The sequence below is a fragment of the Centruroides sculpturatus genome, unplaced genomic scaffold (genome assembly GCF_000671375.1).
Source record: "Centruroides sculpturatus isolate CEXI.00-Female unplaced genomic scaffold, Cexi_2.0 scaffold453, whole genome shotgun sequence".
Taxonomy (NCBI): domain Eukaryota; kingdom Metazoa; phylum Arthropoda; class Arachnida; order Scorpiones; family Buthidae; genus Centruroides; species Centruroides sculpturatus.
Window position 1 is genome coordinate 80,022 of NW_019384758.1, and position 12,280 is coordinate 92,301.

Below are 12,280 nucleotides of genomic sequence, written 5' to 3' on the forward strand. Positions count from 1 at the left end.
CTAAATACGGATGTATTTACTGTCTGAGAAGGAGAATTTATGATTTTATTCTTATTATTTAATATTTTCTCGTGTATTTTTGCTTTTATTATTATACTATTATTATTTAAACTTTATTAATTAACTGTCTCTTGCAATTTCACAGTTTATTATCTCGAGTTTATCAAAATATAAGCTTAATATTTAAAAAAAAAATTTTAATCTTTTTAGAAATATCTTATATTACGTATTAATAGTTGCTTGTATAAAGTAACACATTAGAATAGAAGGAAAAAAAACTACAAAATCATTTTGATAAACTTTTCTTTTGTTTGATTATGGAACGAAAGATGGCGCCACGATAAATATTGTCTACTCGCAGATCGATGAATATAATTGAATACCATGCTCTATGAAAAACACGATAAATTATGAATAATTAATTTTTCCTTTCCTTTATTTTGTTTTTAATTAAGATATTTAATTATTTAAAAGTAAATTTTCTAAAAGTGTTTGACTGATTTACACATACATAAAAGACACTGTTTACAGTTTACTATTGGAAATATCATTAAAATTGATAATAATGTAACGAATTAAAGTTTAGTTTAATTATTGTCTTAATTAAAACTTTAAATATTTTTTTTATAAAAATCTGTAACAATAATAACATTTTCAAAATATAAAGATTTTAGGTAAGGAAAAATAAAAATTTATTATAAATGCATCTTAATATCTGTTTTAAATTACCGAAAAAGGCATAAAATATCCTCATAAATGTACAATCTTATAGTCTTATAACTCATAACAAACTAATAATCTTATTGTTTAATCGTAGTCACATACAGTCAAATCGCTGAACAGCGGCCACTTGACTAAAACATAAAATATGACCGCTGTATAGAGGTGGCCTTTATAGGAAGAGCGACTGTATGTATATAATTTGAGCAATTTTATAAAATTTCTAATTGACAGATAATTTATTGTGTTCTCCTTTCCTTTCCCCTTTTGGAGGTGTGACCTTTGACATCTGAGACGAGTAAGCGTTTATTGTCTAGCTGGTTATTATTTGGGGATTTTTCTGAAGAGTTGTTAAAAACTCTTTATTTTATATCTATTTTTTTATGTTTATTGGTAAAATCGTATTAATTAATTATCTCTGGCAATCTCTTCAGGGATTTAAAATAAAATTTTTCATTCAGCATCATAAAAAATTATTTTTAAAAAGTACAAAAATTGTATAACAATACTTCACACGAGCCAAAATCAAGTAACAAATATCTAAGTGCTTTACTTGTTTCTTTAATTAATTTATTCTATTATAAATAATATTATTAAATTTGTAAACAAATTTTAATATAAAATATATGCAACTTATATATATTTAATTTTAACAAAGTTTTTTAAATCTTCTGGTGATTTTTATGTTGTAAAGAAGAAATTTTTGTTAATACTGTGAGTTAATTTCAGATAAGACGTATATTATACTATACTAAAAATTAGAACAAACTTAATAAAATAATTTAAAAAATAAATATTTATCTGACCGGGTAAGAAATGATCAATTTTAGAAAAAAATTAATAGTAATTCTATGCGAATTTGTGGATTTTATGGGAGTTTTTATAGAAATATTTCTCGTCGCTAGAGTTCGCTCTGTAACCAAGTAAAGGGAATGACGAAACCGTTAGCTGTTCACAATCGCGGGAGGAAGCGATGAGGGAGAAGTTTCTACAGTACTCCGGGATGCCATACAACTATCACGAGACAGAGAGAAGGCATTCTTCGTTAAGAAAGAGAGTTTGACACTGGACCATGCCCAGACTACAATCCATACCTGAAGGTTTGGCCACCGTCACCTCTAGTCATCAAGTGAGGTCACCGGTGGAGATCATGAGAAGATACATGGAATCGTTCCCCGAAGAAATAAGTTGTCGAGAAGAAATGTCCACCTTTCAATTCTGGAAGGCTGTCAGAACCGAATTTCTAGCCACGTTGCTATTAACCGTTATGGGTTGTGGTTCCTGTCTTGGATCTAAGGTGCCACCCTCTGGAGAAGAAATGGCCTACAATAGATTAGTAGACATCAAAGTCAGTTTGGCTTTCGGATTCTCGGTGGCCACTTTGGTCCAATGCGTGGGCCAGATCAGCGGGGCACACATGAATCCCGCTGTTTCCGTAGCCTTTCTTGTAGTCAGGCACATTACCGCTGCTAGAGCGGTGGCTTATGTTCTGGCACAATGTTTGGGTGCTACTAGTGGTGCTATTATTCTATATGGATTGACTCCTTTGGATCAAAGGGAAGCCGCTGGTTTGGGTGCCACCGAACTCGCTGATGGCGTACACGTGAGTCAGGCCTTCGGTATGGAATTTATGGCTTCTTTCTTGGTGGTGCTCACTGTATTAGCAAATGTAGATCCTCACAGAACGGATATGGGTTTCAGAGCTTTATCTATAGGACTTTCTTACGTAGTCGGACATTTTTTAGCGGTAAGTTAAATTACATTAACACGATCTTTACATTACTCAAGTTAGTTGATTTTACTACAAATTTACCTAAGAAATTCTTTAATTTATTTAACTGAGATGAATCAGATGCAATTAAATTAAAATTTCTACTAACAAGTCTTCTCTTGATATTTTAATTTAATTTTTCATGTATAAAAATCCATAAAAATAGAACTTTATTGTGTAGAATCACATTTCAGATACTCGATTTTCTTAAATTTTAATTTTTTACACATTTTAAACGCCATTAAACATATTTTAAAAGATAATTAATGTAAGATCGTCTGATAACTATTGTTATATAATTAAAAAAATCTGAAAGAAGGGACATTACAATTTTGCTCACTTGTAATCAAATTTCATATGAGATATCGACAGGTTACTTTTTTTACATTAAAGAGAATAATCTCTAATTATAGAAATAAGGTAATAAAAGAAAGTCATTTATACAGAAGCGAATAGTGGAATGTAATTAGTTACACTTCGTTAACTCACCAATCGAGATTCAGCCAATTATTTGTACAACCAACGATCAATATGTCATTCTTAGGAGTAACCATTCCGCCCGATACTGTCTGCCAGTTAAAGGCTAGAGAAATATTCTCTGTAATTCCACTGGAAAATAAGCCAAAAATTCGTGGATAAAAAAGAAATTTTCACATTTATTTTTCTCTCTAGATGTTGATCTTTCTTCTGAAAATAAATTTTACATCCAAAAAAAAAAAAATGTATATATATATATATATATATTCTAGTATCAGTCTTTCTCTCCTCATCACAGGAAATTTTAGCTCTTTAACCAATAAATATAATTAAATCTTCATTAAAATTATTTTTACACGTTTTCAAATTAAATATTAATTATAATTTTATAGCTCATTACGGAAATTAAAAATAATACTAAAATTAAATATAAGAATTTTTATTGTATAAGTAAAATTCAGTTTATTGGTGTTTAACTTATATGTTATTGCTGGAAGAAACGAAGTGTCATGCTCAGAATACATTCTTATAGTTTTTGTAATATATAATACGAGATGCGATTAGTATTTTGTGCTTTAAATTATGTCAGTTTTTTACTAAATTAATACTTAAATATACTGGATACAAATCAGATATTAATATAAAAATATTGACAAAGTTATTATGATATAGTCACAATGCCGGGCTGCAATTTTTTATCATATTTTAATTTAAATTAATCGGGACTTCTGGCCTGAAAATTCCATATAGGCCTTTATTGTCCCTGTAAATCACACTTCTCCTGTTAACAATCGAGCAAGCATATTATCTATATAACTCCGTTTTGGAGAAAATTTAGAATTGAAATCACGTGACTTCCGGTCCGCACCGGAAGTTTGTATATAGTCAATATGGACCTCTAGTCGTACGCTTTCCATATCTGGTCTCGATTTTCATCTATCTAATTCCGTTCCTGAGATTAACGAAGGACTGGCAACAATGAGAATTTATAAATCTACAATTTGAAAACTGTAGCCCAATTAATCAGATTTATTTATTTATATTAATTTTTGGCCCTTTCTACCCTGTGAACAATAAGAGTGCCTTCTTTTCCATACCTCCTATCAGTGGCCAACCGGACAAAACCACTAAACGTGGGTTCGGACTTCACAAACGGGCTAGCCACATAAAGTTCCGGTTTTCTTCACGTGTCTAACACCTAAATAGAATCATTTTCTCACCTAGATAGCACTCCCCTTTTAGCAGGTAGCCCGTTATTTTACTAATCCTGCAATACTTTTCTATACCCATCGTGAGTTCGAGCAGGCTCACAATGGGAGAGGCCAGATGTCAAAAAATAGGCCCGACATACTTGTGACTTGTGTTTTAAAAATAAAATAAACTTTTACTTTCTTCTAGTTACTTTATCTCTAATTAATCTTAGCGAAAGCTTCGATAAAATTGTTAGAGTATTTACTAATCAATCAATAGATTTATCATCAATCATAATGCTGCTTTCCGAATTTGATCCCCCTTTCTAAAAATTGATATCATATACTCGTAAATGCATTATTTTGAATGAGTAAAATCGATTCTAAAAATTAAGCTTCATCAGCACTTTCTTCCAATTGAGTTTCATCACATGCGGATAAGCTTCCATTCAACTTTAGTTTAGTTTTTCACTTCCAAATTTTAACACAACTTCTCATCCGGCCCTTAAACTTTCCATTTCTGCTCTCGAGTTTAGTAGTGTCTCGCCCCTGTAAATCATACTTCTCCTGATAACAATTGATCATGCCGGTCATCTATCCAATTCCTTTCTGGCGATTAACGAAGGACGGACAAATAGACATACTAGCTCTTCAATTTGAATTTTTACGCAATTTTTTAATATCCAACTACCAATCAGAGAAAGATTATCAAATATTTAAAAACTTTTCGATGTGATTTTTAATTAAAATTCATCACAATGGTTTCTTCTCTTGTAAACACGACTCTTTTTCTCTTTAATTTATGTACTGTACTTATCTTTAAAATTTGTGATAGAAGAAGTTTAGTAACTTAAATTAGATAATTTTATTTATATAAAGCGGCCTTAAATATGTAAAAAAGAAAAATGTGTCTTTGCATACGTCATTTTGGCTTCCGTATAATTAAACCGTGGCAGTGGGATTGGTAGAACCTTAATTAAATTTCTGTATAATCGAATAGAAAACTTGAACACTGTAGAAACTAAGTGTTATATCGCCTAGTCCCTTAAGTATTTTCGTTTATCTAGCGCGTGTACGTAACGACAAAAGCTATTAAATGGGATGAAGCGCAGAGAGACGGTAATGAGAAAATTAATTGTTATGCCTGCTGTGACGTAGAAATTATCTCATTATGTCTATGACTTATAGCTATGAATACTCAAGAGATTTACCTTATCAATCCGTGCCAAGCTTATGTTCATCTAATTCGATAAGATCGTCCTCCTGATAATCTTTTTTATAATAAAAACTCGATTTATATTAATTAATAAGTTAGTTCGTCTGTTTATTTTCAATTTGACTTATTAAGGTAATTTTTCTTCGTTTAAAATATAAATAATTTTCTTAAATTTTCTAATTTAATACTTCGAGCGTATTATTACTATAATATAATCAATTTATTCATGATTTTCGTTGAGAAAATTCTAAATTTTTATCGATGTTTTCAATATTTATCGCGAGTTAAAACGTAGACAAGTATATAAATTTACAAAATGTAAAAAATATGTAATGTATATACTGTAAAATTTGTTTAAAACGGATCCTTAATGAAAAGGAAACCTGTTAAACTGGAAATAATATCCGGTATCGTTCGAATCCGATTTACACATGTTTTAATGCACTATATTCTTAATACGTGCTGATTATTTGGGTGTCTTCTACTAAGAGGATCTTTTCATTTATTTACATCGTGGGTTCGTCTAGGCCAATGGGGTCAAACATATTCGGGACAGACGGCCAATGTTAAATTTTTGTGGAGTTGCCGGCTTGGATTTGATCCCGGATCCCCTAGAGCGAGAGGATAACGCCTTTCTCCATCCGTTCTGTGTGTGAAGTAAATACTTATTTACACTTATGCACTGTATTTTAAAATTCTGTAGAAAATTATACCGCATCAGATAGCAAATGTATGGTAAAAATATTTAGTAAACTTTTTATAAATACGATAATAATAAAGTAGAAAAAAATGCATTATTAATTTAGCTGTGTTATTGCCATCAGCGAGAAGAAAAGAACAATTGCTCTAAATGACATTTTATTGATATTTTTAAAGCGAAAATTCCCGTCATTTGCATATAAATTTATAATAAGTCGCTAGAGAATTGAATTCTTTAATGTGTACTCTTTCTGCTTCGTTCTGCATTCTTCTTCCTAACAGCTCAGTTGCTCACAATATACCATTTTCCAATTATCTAAAACACTTTTTATATCTTTACGACTTTATTTTTCAAAACAACTTCGATTATTTATATTAATTTCACTTTTTTTTAATCTGTAGACGGAATTAGTCTACACTAAATTACGTCTTTCTTAAACTACTTTTGTAAAAAAATAAACTACAGTACGTAAGCTACACTTGCATTTAATCCCTTTGTATTCATGTGTTAAATATGCTTACTAGACTTTTATTTTCAGTTTACTTTGGTAATTTTCTACAGAAATTTTTTTATAATTATAAACAACTCTTTTTATACTCATGTATTTTGTAATATTAATGTGTTAATCCTTGATTATTTATTAAAAAATACAATTTTTACTAATTTTTGTGGCCTAGTGGATAATATTACTGAACAATAATAGTTCGTTGCGAACCCGTACTTGGCCCTTATTTACGTGTTAGATACGTGAAGAAAATACACAATAACTCCATGTGATCAGGAGAGAACCCGAGACAAACTACCAGTATATTATTCATTGGTTTTATTTAGTCAGCCACTAAATAATACATTTTGAAAAGAAAAAAACACTTACTGAATATAGGGCTATAAAATAGAGCATTAACAAATAATAAAAGCATTCTAGAAATATATAGATTATTGATTATATCTAATTCTCATTCGGTAGGTCACCTTGTAAAATGCAATTTATTTAATTTCTTTCCGAATAAAATCGAATTATTATCATTGAGGAATAGAAAGTCTATGATAATGGAATAGTTTATGATTATTTTCTATAAATTTAATCTAAAATTTTCAAAACAATTTTAATAAAAATATATACTTACCGGTTGCCTGCTTCTATCAATTGTGCGATAGCGTCAAGCTTATGTTTGTTTTTGGAGAAAATCTTTGTAAAATAAAAGTTTATATAATACGATTTTGTGTTACCATTTTCTTTGAAATAACAAAGCAAATCCCTGTAAGGTTTAAACCTATTATAGAAATAATAAAATGTTTCAAACCATAGAAACTTTACCATATTTTATTACTAAAAGTATTATATTTATATATAAAATAAGAAATGTTTAAAGTTTGTTTATACTTTTAGTATCAGAGGTACNGAATGTTTTGATGTGGAATTTGATACGATCGTCTCATTGGTTCTTTTTTCGAGAGACATTTACTGCCAAAAGGTGTCTGCATTTCTCGCAAACTGTAATTGATGGATAGCTGGACGACCTCATCTATATCATTGCTAGCTTATTTGATTGGAATATGACGACGTACCACCGCGTGATACTAGAAATGTTCAACAATAGCTTAATGACTACTTTGGAGAATAGTGAATTGGCCCAAATGGTCCACTACAGTGACATCGAACATCTTCTGATCTTATTTCTGTGGATTTTTGTGGAGATATTTAAAAGATTGTGAGTATGAAATATCAGTATTGGATATTACAGGTCTCGAAAAGCGAATTATGGATGCCTGACCAACACTAATTCCTGACACAGTAATTTCCCATGTTCATGACTCAACAATTGAACAAATACACACGTGTTGCTGTTAATGGTGAGCGATTTCTTTAGGTATTGCTAAATGGATGAGTTTACGTATTTTCGTGTCGAGCATGCTAAAATGTTAAGTTCGAAATTATAGTACTTGTCCTGTAAGAATAAAATCAAGCTGCATTTATCACAAACTACTTAAAGCTTGTAATCAATAAAGTAGCACTACTGGGAAGCCGAACTTACACAAATTTTTGGAAGTATGTGATCATTCTCTTTATTGAACAAAGTGAAGTGTGCACTAATTTCGACGTGTTCTGCAGCTTTACTCGGAACTATAGTTTTATCTCTAATACAGCCGAGATAATTTTACCCCTCCCCTTTCGGATGAAAATTCACTGATGCGCCAATATTCACTGATCCAAGCTCTATAATTCATGATAATTGATGAAGGTAAACAATTCTTTCTGAGCTGTTACTCTAAATCACTTTCTAGCAGAAATCCTGAGTATATTTTAAGTTACTTTGTTAAAATTTCCAATGGCAATGCGCTTAAATTTCTCGTCTAAATGTTTGTTTTGGGTTTATGACATACGACATGAACGATTTGCCTCCCAGTAGGACTTTCTATGGGAAACTAGCTGTAATTTAAGCGTTAGATATTTGATATAAAAGAAAACCTGGAAAAATTTGCATGGGAAGCAGGTTGATAAGGCGCGAAACTGTGTTATGCACTCAGCTAGTGGTGTACTCATCTAAATACGGATGTATTTACTGTCTGAGAAGGAGAATTTATGATTTTATTCTTATTATTTAATATTTTCTCGTGTATTTTTGCTTTTATTATTATACTATTATTATTTAAACTTTATTAATTAACTGTCTCTTGCAATTTCACAGTTTATTATCTCGAGTTTATCAAAATATAAGCTTAATATTTAAAAAAAAAATTTTAATCTTTTTAGAAATATCTTATATTACGTATTAATAGTTGCTTGTATAAAGTAACACATTAGAATAGAAGGAAAAAAAACTACAAAATCATTTTGATAAACTTTTCTTTTGTTTGATTATGGAACGAAAGATGGCGCCACGATAAATATTGTCTACTCGCAGATCGATGAATATAATTGAATACCATGCTCTATGAAAAACACGATAAATTATGAATAATTAATTTTTCCTTTCCTTTATTTTGTTTTTAATTAAGATATTTAATTATTTAAAAGTAAATTTTCTAAAAGTGTTTGACTGATTTACACATACATAAAAGACACTGTTTACAGTTTACTATTGGAAATATCATTAAAATTGATAATAATGTAACGAATTAAAGTTCAGTTTAATTATTGTCTTAATTAAAACTTTAAATATTTTTTTTTATAAAAATCTGTAACAATAATAACATTTTCAAAATATAAAGATTTCAGGTAAGGAAAAATAAAAATTTATTATAAATGCATCTTAATATCTGTTTTAAATTACCGAAAAAGGCATAAAATATCCTCATAAATGTACAATCTTATAGTCTTATAACTCATAACAAACTAATAATCTTATTGTTTAATCGTAGTCACATACAGTCAAATCGCTGAACAGCGGCCACTTGACTAAAACATAAAATATGACCGCTGTATAGAGGTGGCCTTTATAGGAAGAGCGACTGTATGTATATAATTTGAGCAATTTTATAAAATTTCTAATTGACAGATAATTTATTGTGTTCTCCTTTCCTTTCCCCTTTTGGAGGTGTGACCTTTGACATCTGAGACGAGTAAGCGTTTATTGTCTAGCTGGTTATTATTTGGGGATTTTTCTGAAGAGTTGTTAAAAACTCTTTATTTTATATCTATTTTTTTATGTTTATTGGTAAAATCGTATTAATTAATTATCTCTGGCAATCTCTTCAGGGATTTAAAATAAAATTTTTCATTCAGCATCATAAAAAATTATTTTTAAAAAGTACAAAAATTGTATAACAATACTTCACACGAGCCAAAATCAAGTAACAAATATCTAAGTGCTTAAAAGACTAAAATAATTTTTTCACATCACAAGCATACATATAAACCCAAAAGCGCTTTTATGTAAACACTTCTATTTATCAGTATCTCAAAGAAATTGCTCAATCCTACCTCTATTAACAGCAAAACATGTATTAGTTCAGCTTATTGTTGAGTCATAAACACGGAAAGTCGTCTGGTGTTAGTGTTTGATGGCCTCCATAATTCAAATCCAAAATCTGCAACATATACTTGCACCATGGATCAGCACGTAATATATAGGCCTACTGAGCTACAGAAACAACAGGAAATTCGTTTTTCTCTGAACGTTTTGATGTGGAATTTGATACGATCGTCTCATTGGTTCTTTTTTCGAGAGACATTTACTGCCAAAAGGTGTCTGCATTTCTCGCAAACTGTAATTGATGGATAGCTGGACGACCTCATCTATATCATTGCTAGCTTATTTGATTGGAATATGACGACGTACCACCGCGTGATACTAGAAATGTTCAACAATAGCTTAATGACTACTTTGGAGAATAGTGAATTGGCCCAAATGGTCCACTACAGTGACATCGAACATCTCCTGATCTTATTTCTGTGGATTTTTGTGGAGATATTTAAAAGATTGTGAGTATGAAATATCAGTATTGGATATTACAGGTCTCGAAAAGCGAATTATGGATGCCTGACCAACACTAATTCCTGACACAGTAATTTCCCATGTTCATGACTCAACAATTGAACAAATACACACGTGTTGCTGTTAATGGTGAGCGATTTCTTTAGGTATTGCTAAATGGATGAGTTTACGTATTTTCGTGTCGAGCATGCTAAAATGTTAAGTTCGAAATTATAGTACTTGTCCTGTAAGAATAAAATCAAGCTGCATTTATCACAAACTACTTAAAGCTTGTAATCAATAAAGTAGCACTACTGGGAAGCCGAACTTACACAAATTTTTGGAAGTATGTGATCATTCTCTTTATTGAACAAAGTGAAGTGTGCACTAATTTCGACGTGTTCTGCAGCTTTACTCGGAACTATAGTTTTATCTCTAATACAGCCGAGATAATTTTACCCCTCCCCTTTCGGATGAAAATTCACTGATGCGCCAATATTCACTGATCCAAGCTCTATAATTCATGATAATTGATGAAGGTAAACAATTCTTTCTGAGCTGTTACTCTAAATCACTTTCTAGCAGAAATCCTGAGTATATTTTAAGTTACTTTGTTAAAATTTCCAATGGCAATGCGCTTAAATTTCTCGTCTAAATGTTTGTTTTGGGTTTATGACATACGACATGAACGATTTGCCTCCCAGTAGGACTTTCTATGGGAAACTAGCTGTAATTTAAGCGTTAGATATTTGATATAAAAGAAAACCTGGAAAAATTTGCATGGGAAGCAGGTTGATAAGGCGCGAAACTGTGTTATGCACTCAGCTAGTGGTGTACTCATCTAAATACGGATGTATTTACTGTCTGAGAAGGAGAATTTATGATTTTATTCTTATTATTTAATATTTTCTCGTGTATTTTTGCTTTTATTATTATACTATTATTATTTAAACTTTATTAATTAACTGTCTCTTGCAATTTCACAGTTTATTATCTCGAGTTTATCAAAATATAAGCTTAATATTTAAAAAAAAAATTTTAATCTTTTTAGAAATATCTTATATTACGTATTAATAGTTGCTTGTATAAAGTAACACATTAGAATAGAAGGAAAAAAAACTACAAAATCATTTTGATAAACTTTTCTTTTGTTTGATTATGGAACGAAAGATGGCGCCACGATAAATATTGTCTACTCGCAGATCGATGAATATAATTGAATACCATGCTCTATGAAAAACACGATAAATTATGAATAATTAATTTTTCCTTTCCTTTATTTTGTTTTTAATTAAGATATTTAATTATTTAAAAGTAAATTTTCTAAAAGTGTTTGACTGATTTACACATACATAAAAGACACTGTTTACAGTTTACTATTGGAAATATCATTAAAATTGATAATAATGTAACGAATTAAAGTTTAGTTTAATTATTGTCTTAATTAAAACTTTAAATATTTTTTTTATAAAAATCTGTAACAATAATAACATTTTCAAAATATAAAGATTTTAGGTAAGGAAAAATAAAAATTTATTATAAATGCATCTTAATATCTGTTTTAAATTACCGAAAAAGGCATAAAATATCCTCATAAATGTACAATCTTATAGTCTTATAACTCATAACAAACTAATAATCTTATTGTTTAATCGTAGTCACATACAGTCAAATCGCTGAACAGCGGCCACTTGACTAAAACATAAAATATGACCGCTGTATAGAGGTGGCCTTTATAGGAAGAGCGACTGTATGTATATAATTTGAGCAATTTTATAAAATTTCTAA

At 29.9% G+C, this 12,280-nt stretch overlaps 1 pseudogene; it reads left to right on the forward strand.

Annotated features, from left to right (window-relative positions):
* The first annotated feature begins 1,676 nt into the window (after positions 1–1,676).
* Positions 1,677–2,476, forward strand: LOC111628734 (annotated as a pseudogene).
* The last annotated feature ends 9,804 nt before the right edge of the window (positions 2,477–12,280 follow it).